The 22,573-nt window shown below is 44.4% G+C and overlaps 1 protein-coding gene across 32 annotated transcripts in view; it reads right to left on the reverse strand.

Annotated features, from left to right (window-relative positions):
- Nucleotides 1–22,573, reverse strand: part of NRCAM (neuronal cell adhesion molecule) — a 356,777-nt gene that overhangs the window by 188,483 nt on the left and 145,721 nt on the right. For 31 of the 32 annotated variants that reach the window (XR_003998518.1, XR_003998516.1, XR_003998517.1 and 28 more), the window contains one exon: nucleotides 11,085–11,175. The exons of the other annotated variant lie outside the window; for it this stretch is intronic. The gene's annotated coding sequence lies outside the window, so the exon portion shown is untranslated. The remainder of the gene's footprint in view (nucleotides 1–11,084; nucleotides 11,176–22,573) is intronic. 32 annotated transcript variants of the gene reach the window in all.

A 22,573-nucleotide genomic window follows, 5' to 3' on the forward strand; every position in this document is an offset into this window, starting at 1 on the left:
TTCCACATAATATTGTGCTCTCTCTTAATATGGTTTAGGAACCTTGATCTGAGCATGATGAGAGACATTGTACCGCTCCCCTCCCAGTAGTATACCCAAGGGTTCTGTGAGGATGGCAGCTTGGGCTGGTATCAATGTTCAGTTCTCTAGTGAAGGCAGCTAGGCAGCTCAGCCAGCTATTACTTTCCCTTTGCTGGTCCCGCACACCCTGGGAAGGCTGCCCCTGAATACCTCACAAACTGCTCCAGTGTTGTAACTTTCTCTAGTGGACAGTGCAAGTAGGGGGTGCCCCCTTTCTCCCTTCATCACTGCGCCAGCTGGGCTACCCTCCAGATCTCCATTTTCTTTTGGTTGGTGGAGGTTCTTTTCCCTCTCAGCCACTGTTACTTCCCCCTGCTGTTGGTGTGTGAAACCAATTGAGCACAGGGACAAGATGATTACTGGATATAGGAGAGAGTGCGGAAAATTAGTTGCAGGAGCCAAACAACTTAGTGTTAAAGTTTAAAAATAAAACTGCAGTCAATCAACTGGCCATGTGTTCATCACGACCCTCATGTTTTCTAATATGCTAGAGCCTTTTTTTTAAAGAATCCATTATTTTCTTTTTAAAAGAGCCACGCAAATTCCCAGAATTATTTTAATAATAAGAAAAAGCTAATTTAAGAAACAGCTTATTTTAGTAAGTTGTATATTATATTCAATGCCCTTCTCTAGAAAACTCAATGGCCTGCATTAAAAGGTTGGGATTTTGTTTGCTTGCTTGGGTAGATTCCATTCAAGGTGATGGAAGATTCTTTTTGGGTTACCTGTAAGCCTGCAAAAAGAGTGGGTATGCAGTCTCAGGAGTTCCAAGAGATTTCTCTGAAAGGAAAATTGTTTATTGAATCTCTACTCTTTGAGCAATATGGGTCTTACATTATATGTGTATGAGAGTGGCAGAGAGATTGTATAAAGATGTATCAAAGGGGTAGCCATGTTAGTCTGTATCCACAAAACAACGAAGAGTCCAGTGGCACCTTAAAGACTAACAGATTTATTTGGGCATAAGCTTTTATGGGTAAAAATCCCCACTTCTACAGATGCATGGAGTGAAAATTACAGATACAGGCATAAATATATATTGGCACATGAAGAGAAGGGAGTTACCTTACCAGTGGAGAACCAGTGTTGAAGGCCAGTTCAGTCAGGGTGGGTATGGTCCACTCCCAAAAATTGATGAGGAGATGTCAATACCAAGAGAGGGAAAATTGCTTTTGTAGTGAACCAGCCACTCCCTGTCCCTATTTAAGCCCAAATTGACGGTGTTAAGTTTGCAAATGAATTATAGCTCTGCAGTTTCTCTTTGAAGTCTGTTTTTGAAGTTTTTCTCGTTGGAGAATGGCTACTTTTAAATCTGTTATGGAAGGTCCAGGGAGATTGAAGTGTTCTTCTACTGGCTTTTTTATGTTATCATTCCTGATATCTGATTTGTGTCCATTTATCCTTTTACATAGAGAATGTCCAGTTTGGCCAATGTACTTGGCAAAAGGGCATTGCTGGCACATGATGGCATATATCACCAGCACACTTTGTGGGGAGCCACCTATGCTAGCCCATGGGAGATGCTGGTGAGTGGGGAGCATACTAAAGTGTGCTAAGCCCCACTTTTTTCTCAGAGATAGGTGCCTAAGGCCATGCTGCAGGGAGGTGATTATTGCTGCTTGCAATTCACAACCAGGAACCTGTCTCCTGGAATGAGGCAGCTTAGGCACCTAAGGTGTTTCTTGCGAGAATACCTTAAGCAGGCACCTAACTCCACACATAACAGCTGGTGGTAGTACCCCCATCACTCAACTTCACAACTTTTAGTCCAGTGGTTACAGCACTCACTTGGATTGTGGGAGACCAAAGTTCAACTCCCCTGCCCCCAGGCAGAAGGGGAGAAAGGATTTGAACAGGGATATTCCACCTCTCCAGTCTGTATTCTAACCACTGGGCTAGGGGATATTCCGATGTGGGGCTTCCTCAACTTCCCCTGGTGAAACTGTTGCACTGTGGATACATAATTGAGAGAGCCTCTGGTCCACAGAGAACAATTCTGTCATGCAGTGGTTAGGGCACCCACCTGGTAGGTGAGAGATCCAGGGTCCAATCCCCCTGCTCCAATGACTTTTTCATGATTTACCCGCAGTGAAACAGTTCCAACAGGAAAGACTAAGGGAACCCACATCCTAATAACCTATTTCTCATTGGTCAGCCCACACTCCTGAGAGGTGGTAGATAGACCCTTACTCAAACTCTTTCTCTCCACCAGGCACAAGGGAGAAAATAAACCTGGGTCTCCCGCAGTGCTTAATTTGTGTCATAGCTTGCTAGAGCTGAGCCCCTGCCCCTAGGTTTGGCAATTCATAGCCCCGGCAGCTCTGAGCTTGCTGCATCAGTTATGAATGTAAAATAAATTGCTTGAGCCCTGGCACCTAATTGCTTGAGCCCCTGCACCTCTTTCATTACAAATCAAGCACTGGTTTCCCACCTCCCAGGGGAGTGCTCTAACCACTGTGCTAAAAGTTATAAGGTCAGCACCATCATGGTGACCACCTCCAACTCCCCCTACATTTTGAATAGGACCCAATCTGGTAGGCAGCTTCTAAGCACAGTTACCAGATCGGACCCTACATGAGATTTAGGTGTTCCCCTGCCTATCCTCCCTGGTTCATGAATTGCTCTGGAGCTTAGGTAGGAGAGAGCTACCTGGAAAGGTAGTGAGGCAGCAAAGCACATATGCACAGGCAGAAACTTAGCTGCCAAGGGAACTTTTACACTGAAAATTTAGGTACTGGGTGAGTTTAGGTGCCTCCAGGGTTTGGCGGGAGTTTTGTGAATCATAGTGGAGTCACCTCAAAGTGTGACTTAGGCCATGTCTACACTACACAGCTTTTAGTGACATGGCTGTGTTGCCATAGCCATGCTAAAAGTCGTGCAGTGTAGTCTGCCCCCAATGAGCGCATTTGAGTTGTTGGCGGGACAGCACTTCTGCTGACAATGCACTGTTCACACTGGCACTTGTCACAGGAAAATTTTTTGTCTTTTAGGGGAAGGGGAGGGTATTTAACACCTCTGAAAGACAAAAGTTTTGTCGTTCAATTGCCAGTGTACACGTAGCCTTAGGGATCTAAACCTGAACTGTCAATTTTGTGAGCAATAGCTTTTTAAAGAAACGTCTCATTTCACTACAAATATCAGTCCGTTAAACCCACCTATGCTCAGTAGTTTATAATACACAACTGACTTTTGCAGGCATAAACAATTTGGGATAAAATATGCTTAAAAAATTAATTCAAAATTAAAATTAATGTATTGTACTGTATTATTCTCCCTACCCATTTAGACATATAGTACTATACAAGTTTATTAAATTATTCCTGCTGTTAAAGGTTTAGCTATATTCTATGTGAAAGGACATCAGCTTTGAATGCTGATGGGAAACACAAAATACTAAAGTCTTTGTAGTTTTTAGCCTCATTATCCAACATTAATCTATGTTATATTGCATGAACTCAAGCACTATAAATCAGTCCAGATCATCTGAGTTTAGTATGTCTTTTCATTTATATTTGCTAACTTTTCTACAATTCTGTAACAGGAAATGTAGCCCTTTGAGAAACTGCATCCTTTTTTGCCCGTTTACAAACAAAATAAAAAAAAAAAGACTTGCAGAAACCAGCTCATCTCTCTCTCCACCTTGAACTGCTGTCCTTCGTCTTTTGTATGCTGCTATAATCCATTCCAGGGGTCCCTCTCTAACTAACCTTGTAAACTGATCTTTTATGTAGTATAGTATGAAAAGCTTTTCTGAAATTTGGATTAATTATGTTCACTGATTCTCTTTTGTTTGCCACTTCAGGAAACTCACGCACGAGGTTACATATATGCAGATTATTCTAGCAAATTCAGCATTTCAAAATCTTCTGTATGATATTTACAAAGTTTCCTCTACCAAAGGTCTAGGTATTAACTTTATCTACATGTTTATGAACCACCCAATCCCGATGGACACTGTTTTCTATGCTACAAGAACCATTCCCTGCGGTCACAGAGGATCCATTAGGATCACTGAAATGGGATGGTGGGGGAGGGGCAGCCCTGCTTTCTGCCTGGCAGCTCAAAGAGACATTTGGATTAATGTTATATAAGACATTGTGCCTCAGGGAGAAGAGATTCCATTGAATATATGTCTGGCCAAGACTGAGTGACAAAAAGCCTCTGTTTGGATGCCTGCTTGTCTCTGGGCTGCGATACTATGGTAAAATAATCCTACCTTTTATGGTGATTATTTTTTTTAATATGGTACTTCATTGGAATTCTAGGATATAATTCACCTTAGTCTAGAAGTTTATCACCTAATTATCTTTTTTTCTTCCCACATTTCAAGCATAACTATTATTTTACTCCAATCCCTCCCCTCTAGGAAAAATTAACCCTATTTCTAGTATAAAATTTCCTGCTTCTTTCAGATGTTTATGATGCAAAGAATTCATTCAAGCTTGCAGCAATTTCAGCAATACAAATATCTGACATTCAAAAATTTTAGGAAATACAATAAACTAAAAAAAATATGAGAGAGTGAAATGAAGAAGAAAAGAGCAATAATGCCTCTCTAGAAACGTTCCTGAATGGCAGCTCTACTTCTTTAAACAGGGATTAATATACCATATTTTTAAAAAAATTCAGTATCTTAAAAATCAAAATTGAGGGTGTTCTAAATCCGTTGGATCCCACAGTAAATGTGCATTTCAAATTTTATATGAAGTGTGCCCTCCACCCTCCCAAATGTAAAGAGAGTGAGAGAGAAGGGCAGTTTCCCCTCCTTCTCTAATCCTCACTCCCACATGTTTTGTTCCATCTGTCCTGTGTTTACAACCTCCGCTGTTGTAGACAGTCTATATCTTACACTTTGCCATGTGTTTCACCTTCCCTCTGTCTGGTCACCCTTTCTTTCCTGCTACGCTTCTGATCTACATCTCTTTCTCCAGTCTCTCTTCAGTTCTCATTGCATCCCCTTCAGGCAAGGTAGCAGTACTAAAGTTATGCAATCAGGAGCTACCTACTGCACCTGCCTGCATTCTTTTCACATACTAAGCCAGCAACTGCAAAATCCTGGCCCCACTGAAGTTAACAGCAGAAGTCATTTATTTCAATGGGAGTCCGAGAAATAGAAAATACTTGGGGAGGAAAGGGTAGAAGGATGTTTGTTACAGGAAAAGGAAAATAAGTCAAAAGATAGAGACTATCTGGGATTTATGTAGTAAGATTTTTTTACTAATATTGATTTAAATATCTTTACACATCAAGTCAGGCAAGTTTGTTAGATACTGTGGCTGTGATTCGGCATTAAGCAGACACTTAAGCAGGTGCTCAACTTTAAATATGTCTTTAAGTCCCACTGATGTAGGGTAAAAACATGATTACAACTCCAGGGGCTTTTCACGTCCTTTCTGCCCCTTCCTAGGCTGGATGCTGCAGGAAGGGAGAAGCCTGGGGGGAAGAGCAGAGACACTGTCTTGTCTCCAGGGCAAACAGGAGGGGAGGCAGCAGTGGAGCAATCTGGCTCTTTGCTCCCTCCTCCCCTCCTGTGAGAACAGCTTTGGGTTGCTGCAGTGAGAGGGAGGGAGCTCTGCCTACAGCAGCTCTGATTGATTACTCTGTCCCAGGAGGTGTGAAAGTGGGGCAGGCAGCCAATCTGAGGGCTCAAATTTGCTATATGCCTGGAGCGTCCTGCATCACCAGGAAACTGGTGCTAGCTCCAGCACTCACAAAAAAAATCATGAGAAATGACAACACTGCCGTTCCCAGCTCAGCAAAGATTAAAGTTGTTCCCTTCTAGGAAATATTTGTTGGTCCCTATAAGAGAGGAGGTTGGCAAGTCCCAGTTCCTGCTCCCATGTCACACAACCATCGCTATGCTTAGCACTGTAAATTCTTCAGAGCAGGGACTAGCTCTTTGTATTTGTACAACAGAGTCCTGATCTTGAATGGGACCTGTAGTGAGAGCTCCTGCCACAGGGGTCAAAATCGCATCATTCACAATAATTTTGGGAGAGATGTCAATGCTGTAACCATCGCACACCTAGTGGGAGAGTGCACAGCGAGTTCAAAAAGATGCAGACAGATCAAAAAACACTATTTAAACTTCAAAAAATAAACTCAAGATTTTTGCACCACTTACATGGTGGGGGGTTAAGTCATGATTTTTGAATGTTTGGGTTGGCAGCACTGTGGCATAAAATTGTGTTGATTCTAATTCACTGCCAATCACTTATGAAAACTGTATCAGTCATTCCACTGAGGGTAAAATATATTTCTTTTATTCCTCCTTCAGCATCTACCATCTTGAAGAAATGTGTTACAGTAGAGCTACCAAGCAAGCAGCTGAAGGATGTGGTCCAGTGAATTTAATTTATTTTTACAGTCTCTGATTCCTGTGCTTTCATGCTCCTATGCACTTAAGGTAAAAAAAAAAAAAGGTGCCAATCAATCCAAAATCCCTCACACACACTCAAGTGGTCCCAAGAACTGAAGTTTTTGCTCATTAGAATCAGTCAGGCTTTGCTCATTAGAATGTCAGTGCCCAAGATTCTCAAATAAATCAGACTCTACAAGTACTTTTATTTAAAAAAAAAATTAATTTCAGATACATCTTTCCCTGTAATATATTTTATTACTTAATAAATGAAAGTTTAATGAGGTATTTGTAATGAAGTCTATACACTTTTGCTTTCACAAAGGATAAATTGGCAGCTCAGATTCTTTTTTTTCTTTAAAAAAAAATCATTCCTCAATTTCTCTCATTTTTCAGAATGCTGACAGTTCCTTAGTGAGATTTTTTGTGATTCACAAAGCTTCATTTCACCATTTTTTTTGCTAAAATTTAAGAGCTACTGTACTTTTCACTGCTACAGAAGTGTTGAAAAATGCATACACAACTTTTAGAAAAGGATTTTTGCTGTTAAGTTTTTGAAAATTAGCTAGAGGGTTTGTCATGAGCCAGTTTTGTTAGAATAGGAAACCATTTTCAAAATACTTTTTTTAAAGGAACACCTTCAATTTGAAAATCACATTTCTATTTGTATCTACTGTTGTTACAAGTAAACCATTAACATTTCTATTAATTAAATAGATTAGAGAAATATTTTTCCCTCTCTTAGTGTTTTTGCTTTGTGGTTTTGTCACCACTCTGTGTTTAGTTGGTTTTACTGTTTTGCTGATGGTACATGAACTTTTTATGCCCTGAAAGTAGATGTTTACCAGTAACAGTAGCAGCAGAGTTGAAAATGAAAGTGGGCCACAGCAGCAAGTATTATTATGCAAAAAGAGAGGAAGGGGGCTGGGAATAGGTCTGAATATATGCTCATTTTAGATCCACTCAAAAGACCCTTCTAAATATAAATAAGGGCGTATTAAAACCTATTTAACAATATTTAAAGAATTATTTAAAATATTATTTTTAATGAATCCTATTTAAAATGTGCTCTTCCAGACAAATGCATTTTTACAATTAGCCAACTGAAAAAAGCTGATAGTGTCCCTTTAAATAAATGCTGAATGGAGAAACATTTCCTTCAGAGGCAGATGGATACTGCCAGCAGGATTCAATGTGACAGAAGAAGTGGGCGTATGTCTGGCTGAGACACCCTTTGAAGAGGCAGATTAGAACAGATCAGCTAGAGGAAAAGGCCACAAAGCAGGCTGCTATGGCTGACTGATGAGGGAAAAGGAATAAACACTGATCCCCCTCCCTTCTCCATTGCCTGTAACTGGATCCCAGTGCATAAAGTCAAACTGTTTAAAGCCTGCAGAGTAATTTTGTCTTGCAGCTCCACTGAAATCAATATCCACTTCTCCCATGTACATAGTGATGCCCAAAGTTCTATTTCTTGATGTCTAGCCATTACTAGTGGCACATGTTTCTGTACCTAATAGGCAGCTACAGTGCTGCATCCATTGTAGCTTTGCTTACACTGATCAAACCATCTCATTGTGTAGTCATGTCATCATATACCTATGTCATAGAATCATAGAATTGGAAGGGACCTCGAGGGGTCATCTACTTCAGTCCCCTGTACTCAAGGCAGGACTAAGTATTATCTAGACCATCTCTGACAGGTGTTTGTCCAAACTGCTCTTAAAAATCCCCAATAATAGAGATTCCACAACCTCCCTAGGCAATTTATTCCAGTGCTTAACCACCCTGACAGTTAGGAAGTTTTTCCTAATGTCCAACCTAAACCGCCCTTGCTGCAATTTAAGCCCATTGCTTCTTGTCCTGTCCTCAGAGGTTAATAAGAACAATTTTTCTCCCTCCTCCTGGTACCAAACCTTTTATGTACTTGAAAACTGCTATCATGTCCCCTCCCAGTCTTCTCTTCTCCAGACTAAACAAACCCAATTTTTTCAATCTTCCCTCATAGGTCATGTTTTCTAGACCTTCAATCGTTGTTGCTCTTCTCTGGACTTACACCAATTTCTCCACATCTTTTCTGAAGTGTGGCATCCAGAACTGCCACAATACTCCAGCTGAGGCCTAATCGGCATGGAGTAAAGTGGAAGAATTACTTCTCGTGTCTTGCTTACAACACTCCTGCTAACACATCCCAGAATGATGTTTGCTTTTTTTGCAACAGCGTTACATTGTTGACTCATATTTAGCTTGTGATCCACTATGACCCCCAGATCCCTTTCCATAGTACTCCTTCCTAGGCAGTCATTTCCCATTTTGTATGTGCGCAACTGTTTGCTCCTTTGTAAGTGGAGTACTTTGCATTTGTCCTTACTGAATTTCTTCCTATTTACTTCAGACCATTTCTCCAGTTTGTTCAGATCATTTTGAATTGTAATCCTGTCTTCCAAAGCACTTGCGACCTCTCCCAGCTTTGTACTGTCGGCAAATTTTATATAAGTGTACTCTCTATGCCCTTATCTAATCATTAATGAAGATACTGAACAGAACCGGACCAGAACTGAGCCCTGCGGGACCCCACTTGTTATGCTCTTCCAATGTGACTGCAAACAACTGATAACTACTCTCTAGGAATGATTTTCCGATCAGTTATACACCCACCTTATAGTAGCTCCATCTAGGTTGTATTTCTCTGGTTCAGGGATCGGCAACCTTTGGCATGCAGCCCGTCAGGGAAATCCGTTGGTGGGCCAGGACGGTTTGTATAACTGCAGCATCCGCAGGTTTGGCCGATCGCAGCTCCCACTAGCTGGTTCGCTGTTCCAGGCCAATGGGGGCTGCAGGAAGTGGGGGCCAGCACATCCCTTGGCCCACGCCACTTCCAGTATTCCAGTCATGCATATTATCCCACCAAGTCTCCATGATGCCAACTATGTCATGTTTATTTACTAGCATTTCGATTTCTTCCTGATTATTCCCCATATTTCTCACATTAATATATAGACAACTAAGATAATGATCTGATATCCTATCCCCAAACCTGTATTGTCTTTCCCTTATTTCTGCTGTAACAGCCCATGCTCCCTCCAGATTCTGACCCTTCTCCAGGTCTTCATGCTACTATCCACTTTACAGTCACAAGTCCAAGTGTAAGGCCAGTACTGGTCCCTGCCAAAAGAAGATAATGCATTATCCCTCTCTATCTAAGTTGTTTCTAAAGAGCATCAAGATTTAAGCTCTCAAACTGTAGAAGCAACTAGCGAGGCACAGCGAGAGTAAGAGTCACAGAATAAGGCCAAACCACCTCACTGCTGGGCAGCAGGCACCTGTGAATGAGCCAATTCAACATTCAAATAGCTGTCAGCTTAGGTATGGCTAGCTGTCACTCAGCCATATGGCCTAAGGGAATCTGCTGCATGGCAGCATTGCCCAGCAGGAGAACAGGGTCTTGACTGGGCAGCAAGGGCACTGTGATAGGAACTCAAGACCCTAGTGAACCAAAGCAGCCTTCAGCAAAGCCAGAGGATCTGAAGACTTCCTAGAGAACATTTGGTTACCATCCAAATGAGCTTTTCAACATGTTTAATAGTGTTTTTTCAGACAGCAATCTTGCTTCAAAAAATGACAGTAACAGTCCACTTTTATGGAACTGCATTTAGCTCATGAATGACTTGGTACCATTTTGGACAAGATTCTTGAACTATACAAAATAAAACCTTTAGAGAAAAGATGCAGTGTGCTGACTCTTAGGAACAGCAGCACCATTTGTCTCACATGTGAAGGCTTTTTGTTATCTAACACTTTCCTTTCTTTAAGTCTACTATACATTTCCTCAAGTTGCGAAAAAATCTGAAAAACATAAATAAGAGCAAAATGTCTGTGCAGCCACCCACTCCTATGAACTGCACAAAATAGACAGCATTTGTTCTGACAGACAGTACACAGTATTGTATTCAAGATCCCAAAATAAGATTTTTCTTTCACAAAAATCATATATTAAAACATAGATGTCTATTCAGCAGCCACTGCTGAATTGTAGCAATGCTATCTCTTTTTAGTGGTGGAAAGCCTGTGCAGAGCAAATACAAAAAGGACAGAAAAGAGAATTAAAGTAACTTCAAAACTTCCAAAACAGGCTTTTACTCTCGTGTGACTGAAACCGTGGGACTGAAGAACCCGTGAGTGGATGGCTCCATAATAAAAACTGTAAGGGAGTGTGGAAGAGGGGAAAAAATTGTATTTAATCGCATAACAAGAATCTTTGAACTTCAGTATCTTCAGAGAGGCATTTGTTTCCTGGCATGACTTGTACTGAAGTTTGTTCCCTGTTTTGCCCAGCTATGAACATCACCATTTATTAAGTGTAATTTCTTAAGCATGAGATGCCATGGGACACTGTTTGTCTGCTTTTCTTTTTTAATACATTTGATCTGACCTCTTTAACAACTAGAAAAACTGACATTTTTTAATTTCTACTCATCACAAACTGTTTATGCCATCAAGCTTGAAAATGCAACTAAATACAGTATGTGATGTATCATTTTATGAACATGACACAATCATGGTATTGTATGCCATGAGATCCGATTCACTTAGTGTTAATTGGTAAAGGAAGATAAACGTTTAGGAAGAAAATAAAAACTCCTACCTCTGTACAAATATTTTCAAAGCACGATGATCTGTGTCTCTGTTTTTCTTTCCTTCTTATCTCTTGGGACTTCTTTATGTTACTGCTTTGTCTGGAGAAAAAATTGGAAAACGAGACATTTAAATAATAACCTGCTGTGAAATGGAAATTAAAATTGTAGCACAGAAGTAGACAGATCTGTCAGAAATACATCTTGACATGCCTGCCACAATAAGTTCAATGTAGCTGGACTGAAATTATATTCAAACCTGTGATTTAGTAAGGACTGAATTAACAATATTTCTATTGATTTTCTCTTCCCCTTCATACAGGAGCATGGAGTCCCAATGGTTACTTGCAGCTACATGGAGCAGAAGTGCACCCTCTGCATCCCAGGTGAGGATTTAGACCGCAAGAGGTAGAGACTGCTTCATCAGTAATATAAAGCAGCTACTTGTTAAAGCTTCAGTAGCCTCCCTACAGCCCTGTGATTTCTTGCATTACTGGCTCATTATGAATGGGGGAAAGATTTGAGATGAGAGAAGGGAAAGTGGGTTGAGAGAGGGCCTTGAAAGGGAAACTGTGGTCATCACCTGAAGTGGAGGGAAGAGGAGAGTTGCATGGTGGAATAAGGATGAGGCTAGTTGAAGGTAAGGCGCACTTTAGGATTAGCAAGGGTTGAGGAATTAGGTTCTGCTATAAAGAGAATAAATATAATGAATAATAAAGAATAATAAAGAAAATAAAGAAAAACCAGGCAAAATTTAAGTTCTTGGCAGGAAAATGACTGATCTAAAAGCACTGAAGAAGCAAATGTTGATATACATATTGTGAGACCAATAAGACATGTATACATGTTACCTGAATAACCATGTGATCTTATTATTATCAACTGCATACACTCTTTCTATTTCTCCCCCCCACATCAAACCTATACCCAAGTGTTTGTTCCTTTCTCTTGTGTCACAAATACAGTTAGGTTGTAAGTGCTTCAGGACAGGGACTATGTCTGTTTTACTACCTTGTAAAGCAAACAGCAAACTTTAGGAACTATATAAATAATGTCTCAACTCTGTCCCTTAACACCAAAATAACATTATTCATTTTTGTTTTGTTCTTTTTTTAAACTCTGGCATTTTTGGGTAGCAGATAGCATTTTGAGATAAAGAAATAAAAAAATTCTTCTTTACTTTCAAAATATCTGTAATAAAGAAAGACTAACATCTGTACTGAAAGCTCTGACGCATACAAGGCTATAATTCAATAATTTAAAATTCAGGAATTCAACTATTTATACATAATTTCCTAGAAATCCCAGATTCAGGGGGAAGGGGAGAGAGGGAGGGAAGTACAGCTGTCCTTTAGTAATACAGTAGATTAGTAAAATGCTTCAATAAATGGAGTTTTGGAGAGGGAAAATTTCTGCATATAATTGCAAAGCATTTTCCTGATTAAAACCTTTTATCTACCTAGTGAAGCATGTAAAATACAGAGAAAACTTTCTAAAAAGTTTAACCTCACTAATGATACTGTCTCAAAGACTTCAATGAGTAGATTAGAAGCCTCATAATTACATCTGTTCTCTGAGAGTTACTTTTTGGCCCAACAGTGAAAACTTGCAGCAATGCTATGTGGACTGTGATTAGGCATGAGGCCACAGGGGGGAGATTTGGGGTTTTTGCAAATCACTCAAGTCTTCCAAATGTTTAAAACTAGAATGATTCATCCATTTCTCCCCATAATTTAAGTCCATTTCCTCCTCCCTCCAATGACAATCCAAATTGAAAAACAAACTTTTTAAAGTTAAAGAGATGCCTGTGCTATGTCTTAGGGCTAGAACAACTTTCTAAAAGTTACTCTGGCAAAAATGGGTGCCATACACACACACACAGGATTCCATAATTAGATCCAGCTTCTTTGTACAACTTTGGAAGTTTAGATGGGCTAGAAAGTAGCTGCAACTGGCCAGCAGAGAACTCCCTTGTTAGAGGGAAAGTTCTTGCTGATGCAAGTGTATTGCTCCCCAACTTCTCCCAACATAGGAAGCAGGAGGGCTAGGAGGTGGCATGTCACCAGTTGCCACGATGGGGTGCACTTGTGTTCGAGCTCTGCACTTCCATGCCTGGGCTTTACAGGTGTTTACAGTGACCCTTCATCAGTGTAAGACAGAGCTGCTACCTTTTGTCAGGACCCTGGCTGGCCCCAAGAATGAGGCAGCTGTAATCAGCACCCTGCTGGTTTCCCCAGCCTGTCCTGTTGAGCGCTCAGTCATAGGAGTAAAGCAAGCCCAGTTCAGTATTGTTTTAATTTAGTTACTTCTTTCTGATCCTCTCTGTATTATTGTTTTACTCCACCTGCTCACCAATACTTTAAACCTATAATTTACTGCAGAACCTCGATTTTATGAACAGCAATCTTATGAATAACTAGTTACATGATTTTTTCCCAATCTGGGGGGAGGGGGAAATCACATAAGGAAAGTGATGTCGATGAAGAACAAGACAAGACCATTTCACATTCTGATGAGCTCAGTACAGTGGAAATCACTGCGCAGTGGGTTTGAAAGTCAAGAAGAAAGTGATACAATGCACCATGATGCTACTTATGAACTGTACCTACTGTAATTCTGAGATGTTCAATTTTTTGAACTTCTCTATTGTATACCCCCCTCAATCCCCAACTGGTTCATAAAGTAGAGGTGCTACTGTGACCGGATTTGTTTTCTTTCTGCGGTTTTCCAGTGTCTCTTCCCTAGAAATCAAACCAAATACAAGCTGAGTTGAACTTTCAAATCTATTGTGTTCGAAACTATGAGAAATGAGCTTACTTACCTCTCACTGTGAGTGGAGTGAGCTCTGAAATGTGACTTTACAGATGGCAAACACAACTGGGCTTGCAACTATGAGCAGTCCCACTTGCTAGGCCTATTCCTGGCAATGTCTGCAAGATCAAGCCCTGTGCCAGAAGAGGCGGGGTCTTTAAATCCCTGGGTGCTTTAAATCAGGATTTAAAGGGCCTGGAGCTGGGACTGGGGTAGCAGCAGCTGGGAGCCCCGGGCCCTTTAAATCACCCCTGGAGCTACCAGCTGCAGAGGTGGCTGGGAGCCCTGGGGGTGATTTAAAGGGCCTGGGGCTCCAGCTGGTGCTACCACAGTGGAGCCCTGGGCACTTTAAATCACTATCAGAGAAGCTTTAAAGGGCTCGGGGCTCCGCTGCAGTAACAGCAACCAGGAGCCCCTGGCCCTTTAACTCACCGCCAGAGCCCTGCCACCGCTAACCCAGGGCTCCAGCAGCAAGGCTTGGGTGGCGATTTAAAGGGCCCCAGAGAGTAGTGGCAGTGGGAGCCCCAAGCCCTTTAAATCACCACCCGAGCCCCGTTGCTGGAGCCCTGGGGTAGCAGCAGTAGCCGGGGGCTTGGGAGCTGATTTAAAGGGCCAGGGGCTCCTGGCTGCCGTTACTACAGTGGAGCCCCGGGCCCTTTAAAGCTCCTCTGATGGTGATTTAAACTTGCTGCCAGGGGAAGCCAATCTGCCCCCAGTACGGTGCACCAGCTCTTACTTTCATCTCTGGTCACTGTACAGATTTAAAATTACAATATCAATTTTTCATTTCATTTCTAAAGAGGTTATTACAGATTTATAACTTACTGTTTCTGATTACAAATGAGGAGACTAAAACAGAAGAAAAGTTAAAAAGTTAAAACTATGCACAACTCCTTTCAGTGACTTAGTTCATTTGTTTTAGTTTCATTCAATTTGATACCATTGGTCACACATGACAATTCATCTGCTTTTCTTTCACCTCCTGTTTAAGTCCATTTTGCTGTAACACTGTTCTGTGACCTGACAACCTTGACTTATTTCCAGCAGTCGCCTAGAGGTGTTTTACTTCACTCACAACTATGTAATCATTTGACATGTTCTTTAAACTGAACTTGTGGTCCCTTCATAATCAAAAACCAGAGAGAGAAAGCAAATCTAGAAACTCTGGAAGCCTGACATGTCTCTCTTGTTTCACTGTTACAGACAGCATTCAGTTTCCATGCCATGTTCAAAAAACCCAAATGTTCATATATTTCAGCTGGACCAGTTACTTGCCAGTTAAAACAGAGAGGATCTAATTTTCCAAAGTTAACTTCCAAACTTGCACTCAAATGTTGCATGCACATAGCTCCCAATCTAGCAATGCACTGAAGCATGTAAAGTCAACGGGACTGTTTCTGTGCTTAGAGTTATACACGTGCTTCAGTGCTTTGCTGAATCTGGACCGTACAGAGACTGATGTAAATGAATGTTCATTTTGTGCATGCCAAACACATGCTGCTTCACAGACCAGTTTTGAGGCTTTCTTCTTAATCTTGCACAAACAATTTCTGTTTTCCCACACAATCATATTTTAAACTAACTATGGTCTACAGCCTTGTATGCATTGTAATCCATTTTAATTCATTTTGGTTTTTCACATTTAATTGTGAGAAAAGAAACAGGAATGAAACAAGAGTATATCAAACTGCTGAATTTCTGAACTGATGCGGAAAAAGGTCAAAGTGTTAATCCTCTGGTTAGGTCACTATTAACTTCTATCTACTTTGAAGATCAACTGTTTGCTAGGAGTCTTCTAGAATCCTTCTGATGAACTCACTTATAATCCATAAGAAGAATTAGCCTTTTACTGTGTGGTTATTCATTTTTTCCTTAATAGTCTCTTATAAGAGAGCTAATCAAAAGCTTGAAGATCCAAGTAAATTATGCCATGGGATCATCTTTGAAACAGCTACATAACAATACTTGATATTTGAATTAGTTTTGGGATGTTCAAGAGAAACAGGGAAGCAAGAAGAAACTTGGAACTAATACCAATAATATTTGGTATAGCATTTCTTGCAGTTTGAGAATTAAAACTTACATTAAAAGGAATAAGAGTTGCCAGTATTAATTGTGTAAGGATGTTAGTTACCGAGGGAGACATCCTCACCTCACTAAAATCAATGGTAAAACTCCCAGTGATTTCAGTGGGGCCAGGATTACACCCTAGAGGTTTAAACATGTAAATTAAAATCTGATGCTTGGTTTCAAAATTCTGTGGAGCAATTGTAGCATAAATGAATAACTGAGTCAGGGTGAGTGACATGGCGTTTATTAAAAAACTCAAAAGAAGACTTTCAAATATATCATATACAACTGGATTGTTTTGTAAGAAAGAATATGATTACAGAAATGCTGTTTTATAATATTATGGCAAGGACTTAAATTCAGCTGGAACTGTCTGGAGCACCCCATCAGTTTCTTCTTACCAGTCCTCTGAGTGAGGGGACAGTGGGCAGGTCTTGGAAAGGACATGTTCAACACATCTCTGGGCAGAGATGAAGAGCCTCTTCATTCTCTCAGCTATTGCTATGAACAGCTGAGCCGATCTGTGGAATGGTTTCATCCTTTGAATATAAAAGACCAGGGCCCATCTAACATCCATGGAGTGCAGACTCTGTTGTTTAGGGTAGGGTAGCTGCATGAGGCTTAGGGCAGAATACTGGTAGAAAAATTGCTTGGCTGCACTGGAATTGTGAAACCACTTTCGGGAGGAACTTTGGATGCAGGAGCAGCAGTATTTTATCTTTGAGAAGATTGTATACAGGGGTTCTGACATGAGGGCTCGGATCTCCAAAACTTTCCTGGCTGAAGTGGTGGCCACTAAAAAGACCACTTTCCAGGAGAGGTGCAACAGTGAGCATGTTGCTAGCGGCTCAAAGGGTGGGCACATCAGCTTTGATAGGACAAGCTTTAGGTCCCAAGGACGATTGGTTCCTTTACTTGAGGGAACACCCTCTCCAGGCCTTTGAGAAAACAGATTACCATTTTGTGCAAAAAGACCAAACTGTTGTTGACCTTAGGATAGAAAGCTGAAATGGCTGCCAGGAGACCTTGACTGAAGAAAGGGCCAGATCTTGCTGTTTCAAGAGCAGAAGGTACACCAAAATAATTTTCAAGGAAGACTGTGTAAGGGAGAATCATTTCCACTTTGCCAGGTAAGTTGTGCTTGTGGAGGGTTTTCTACTGCCCAGTAGAACTCTATGAACCTCCTCTGAGCAAGCTTGCTCTTCAGGATTCAGCCATGAATAGGGGCCTACCAAATTCATAGCCATAAAAAATGTGCCACAAACAATGAAATCTGGTCTCCCCAGTGAAATCTGGTCTTTTGTGTACTTTTACCCTATACTATACGGATTTCACAGGAGAAAAAGACGGTTACTCACCTTTGTAACTGTTGTTCTTCGAGATGTGTTGCTCATATCCATTCCAGTTAGGTCTGCGCGCGCTGCATGCATGTTCGTTGGACTCGGCAGGTTGGCTGGGCGCCCCCTGGAGTGGCGCCGCTATGGCACCGGATATATACCCCAGCTGACCTGGCCACCCTTCAGTTCCTTCTTGCCGGCTACTCCCACAGTGGGGAAAGAGGGTGGGTTTGGAATGGATATGAGCAACACATCTCGAAGAACAACAGTTACAAAGGTGAGTAACCGTCTTTTCTTCTTCGAGTGATTGCTCATATGCATTCCAATCAGGTGATTCCCAAGCCTTACCTAGGCGGAGGGGTCAGAGTGAGATGTGGCAGCGTGCAGAACCGCTGAGCCAAAGGCTGCATCATCTCTAGACTGTTGGACCAGAGCACAGTGCGAAGCAAAGGTGTGGACCGATGACAAGGTCGCTGCGCGACATATCTCCTGGACAGGCACGTGTGCCAAGAAGGTGGCTGATGAAGCCTGAGCTCTGGCAGAATGCGCCGTGAGATGGCCCGAGGGGACGTGAACCAGGTCATAGCACGCCATTACCCAAGAGGAGATCCTCGGGGAGGAGATGAGTAGACCTTTCATCCATTCAGTGAGTGCCACAAACAGTTGGCGGGATTTCCAGAAGGGCTTTGTCCGCTCGATATAAAAAGTGAGCGCCCTACGGACATCTAAGGAGTGCAACTGCTGCTCCCATCGAGAAGAGTGAGGCTTCGGGAAGAAGACTGGGAGGAAGATGTCTTGGTTGGTATGGAAAGCCGACACTACCTTAGGGAGGAACGCCGAATGAGGTTGCAACTGTAACTTGTCCTTGTGGAAGACAGTATATGGAGGGTCCACCGTAAGTGCTCGAAGTTCGGAGATCCTTCTGGCCAATGTAATGGCCACCAGGAAGACTGTCTTCCACGACAGGTACAGGAGTGAGCAAGTCGCCAATGGCTCAAAAGGTGCATGCATAAGTCTGCTTAGGAGTAAGTTGAGGTCTCAGGTGGGGGTAGGGCGACGTACTCGGGGGTAGAGGTGCTCCAGGCCCTTAAGAAATCTAGTAACTAAGAGGTAGGAAAACACAGAGCGGCCACTTTCTCCGGGATGAAATGTGGAGATAACCACCAAGTGCACCCTCAGAGAAGATATCGCCAGGCCCTGTTGTTTAAGGGACCAGAGGTAGTCTAAAACAGCGGGGATCGAGACCTCAGAAGGAGTAACATCCTGTGTTGCACACCAGCAGAAGAAACGTTTCCACTTGGCCAGGTACGTTGACCGAGTGGAAGGCTTTCTGCTGCTTAGGAGGACATGCTGTACCGGAGCGGAACAGCGTAACTCCGATCTGTTCAGCCATGCAGGAGCCATGCCATGAGGTGAAGGGCCTGCAGGTCTGGGTGGTGAAGACTGCTGTGGTCCTGCGTTATGAGGTCTGGAAGGAGTGGTAGGGTAACCGGGTTGTCCATAGACAGGTTGAGCAGTGTGGTGTACCAGTGCTGTCTGAGCCATGCTGGCGCGATCAGGATTAGATGCGCTCTGTCCCTGCGGAGTTTTATTTGGACCTTGTGAACCAGAGGGAACGGTGGGAAGGCATAGAGCAGGTAGTGCTCCCACTACAGGAGGAATGAGTCCGTGATCGATCCCGGTGAAAGACCCTGGAAGGAGAAGAATGCTTGGCATTTCCTGTTCGTGCTAGAGGTGAACAGGTCTATGAGGGGAAAACCCCACCTCTGGAAGATCAAATGAATAACATCTGGTCTTGTCGACCATTCGTGACAGAGGAAGGATCTGCTCAGCTGATCTGCCAGAGGGTTCCGAACCCCTGGGAGAAAGGACGCTACCAGGTCTATTGAGTGGGCTATGCAGAAGTCCCAGAGTCGAATGGCCTCTTGACACAGAGGAGAAGAGCGAGTCCCTCCCTGTTTGTTGTTATAATACATGGCCATTGTGTTGTCTGTAAACACTGAGACACAACGGCCATGATGATGTTGCTGGAACGCCTAGCACGCGAGGCGGACTGCTCTCAGCTCCCGGACGTTTATGTGGAGTGTCAGCTCCTGTGATGCCCAAAGGCCCTGGGTATGAAGGTGACCGAGGTGAGCCCCCCAACTGAGAGATGACGCATCTGTCGTTAGGGACAGCGAGGGCTGGAACGGTAGCCCTGCACACACCAGGGAGGGAGTCAGCCACCAGGCGAGGGAGCGTAAGGTGCTCGGGGGAATGGTCACCAGAATGTCTATTGCGTCCCTGCCCGGGCGGTAGACCGAGCTGAGCCATGTTTGAAGGGGCCAGAGGCGGAGCTTGGCATATTTGGTCACATAAGTGCAGGCAGCCATGTGGCCTTGTAGGCCAAGACACGTGCGAGCCGAGGTGATCAGGGAGTTCTGCAGACCTCGAATGATCGCCGTGATTGTTTGGAAACGTGGCTGAGGTAGGTAGGCCCTGGCTAGAGTGCAGTCCAGGGTTGCCCCTATGAAGTCCAGCCTTTGTGTGGGAACCAGTGTGGACTTTTCCGCATTGAGGAGCAGCCCCAATCGGGAGAATAGGTCCGTGATTATGTTCACGTGTGGTTTGACCTGAGTCCGGGAGGTTCCCTTGATGAGCCAGTCATCCAAATACGGGAATACATGTATCTGCTGCAGGCGGAGGTGGGCGGCGACAACAGCCATACACTTCATAAACACCCTTGGGGCTGTAGAGAGGCCGAAGGGGAGGACCGTGAATTGGAAGTGCCAGTGACTGGCTACAAAGCGAAGATACCTCCTGTGTGGAGGGAAGATGGTGATATGGAAGTACGCGTCCTTCATATCGAGGGCGGCATACCAGTCTCCAGGATCCAAGGACGGGATAATAGTCCCCAGGGAGACCATGCGGAACTTCAACTTGACCATAAACTTGTTGAGGCCTTGCAGGTCCAGGATGGGCCTGAGGCCTCCCTTGGACTTGGGGATTAGAAAGTAGCGAGAGTAAAACCCTTTTCCCTTCTCATCTGGTGGTACCTCCTCTATTGCTCCTGCAGCGAGGAGAGACTGCACCTCTTGTAAGAGGACTTGCTCGTGAGAGGGGTCCCTGAAGAGGGACTGGGTTGGGGGGTAGGAAGGTGGGGTTGAAACAAATTGGAAGTGGTATCCTTGTTTCACCGTCCATAGGACCCAGATGTCTGAGGTCAATTGGGACCACGCCGGGAGGAAGTAGGAGAGGCGGTTGGACAAGGGAGAAGAAGGATCCTGTCCTAAAACTGGTACACCGTCCTCGTGTGTACCTTCAAAAGGTAGACTTAGGCACCGGAGGTGCTTTTGGGGGGCCGTGGTTTTGACCCCCTTGGTCTCCGGACTGGCGTCTACAGCCACCCTACCCGTGCCTTCTGTTGAAGTCTTGTCTGTGCCGGGGTACAAAGTACAGCCAGTGGGGTTGGGGCCAGAAAGGTCTGCGTTGGGTCACAGGCGTATGCATGCCCAACGAGTGCATGATGACCCTGTTGTCCTTTAAACTTTGCAACTCGGGGTCGGTCTTTTCAGAGAACAGACCCTTGCCATCAAAGGGTAAGTCCTGGATGGTGTACTGGAGCTCAGGTGGCAGGTTGGAGACCTGTAGCCATGAGATACGCCTCATGGTGATACCTGAGGCCAGAGTTCTGGCTGCCGAGTCGGCCGCATCGAGAGAAGCTTGGAGGGAGGTTCTAGCTACCTTCTTCCCTTCTTCAAGGAATGTGGCAAATTCCTGGCGAGAGTCCGGGGGTAGAAGTTCTGTGAATCTACCCACCTCCACCCAGGTGTTGTAGTTATAACGGCTCAGGAGAGCCTGCTGGTTGGCTACCCGAAGCTGAAGGGCACCTGCCGAATATATCTTGCGACCTAGTACGTCCATCCGCCTAGCCTCCTTTGATTTGGGGGCTGGCGCCTGTTGGCCGTGGCGTTCCCTCTCGTTGACCGATTGGACAACTAATGAGGAGGGAGGAGGATGAACGTATAGGTATTCGTACCCCCGAGAGGGTACCATGTATTTCCTCTCAACTCCCTTTGCCGTAGAGGGAATGGAGGCTGGGGACTGCCATAAGGTGTCAGCAGTGGCCTGGATGGTCTTGATGAAAGGCAAACCCACCCTAGTGGGGGTATCTGCCGACAGGATGCTGACAACTGGGTCCTCGACCTCCGGGATTTCCTCTACGGGAAGACCGATGTTGAGCGCCACCCTCCTAAGGAGGTCCTGATGGGCTCTGAGGTCTATCGGCGGGGGCCCTGATGATGAGGTCCCTGCCACCGCCTCATCTGGGGAGGAAGAGGACGATACGCCGGGGATGAGGGGGTCCTGGATGGCCTCTTGCTCCTGGGTCGGTTCCTGCTCCAGCAGTACCGGGGAACCTGGTGGATGGGTTATCTGCTCCTCTGTCCCAGCTGGAGAGGGACGGCTAATGGTGGCCTCAGGAGCTCGATGCTCTGAGGAAGCGGAGTGGGTCTGGAGCAATGGAGCACCCTGGGCCTGATGGTATGCCCAGGGTGTCCAAAAGGACCACTGGTGAGGTCCCGGGTCCTGAGACTGGACTTCCTGGAAGACCCCGGTAGGCACATCTGTATCTCGCTCCTGGTCATAATAACTGTCTGCGTGAGAGGACACCGACGTCTGCCTAGATGGCCATGGAGGAGCAGAGAAATCTTGGGCTGAGGTTCCGACGGACCTCTCTCCCTTCTTTAACGGGGACTGGTGCCGGGTATTCATAGCGGTACCGGGATCGAGATCGGGACCTGCGACCAGACCAGTGCCGGGAGGTTGACCGAGATCTCAAGTCCCTGCGGTGTGAATGGCTCCAAGAGGTACGGTGCCTAGATTAGCGCCGAGAACTGGAGCGGTGCCGCGGATAGTGAGGAGGAGAGCGGGAGTCTGACCGGTGCCGCGAGTCTGACTGGTGCCGTGTAAGAGAATGGTGCCGGGACTGCGAGCGGTGTCAAGAGCGGGAGCGTCGTCTCGACCTGGAGCATCTGCGGGACCGCGATCTTGAGCGGTGCCTGTTCGCTGAGCTGACAGACGGTGGTCTAGGCAGGGTTGGCTTGCCCCGAGATTGGATTTCCCTCACCGGCAGTGCCGGGGGTAGAGGCAGTGCCGAGTCCGTTAAGGCGATTAAGTCTCTCGCCGCTGAGTACGCCTCTGGCGTGGATGGCATGGTGAACTCTACCGCAGCACGCGCTGGGGAGCTATTAGGCGCCGGACTCAACGGCCCTTGTGGGACTGGAATCAAAGGTGCCGGTTTA

The sequence above is a fragment of the Gopherus evgoodei genome, chromosome 1, assembly GCF_007399415.2.
Source record: "Gopherus evgoodei ecotype Sinaloan lineage chromosome 1, rGopEvg1_v1.p, whole genome shotgun sequence".
NCBI lineage: Eukaryota > Metazoa > Chordata > Testudines > Testudinidae > Gopherus > Gopherus evgoodei.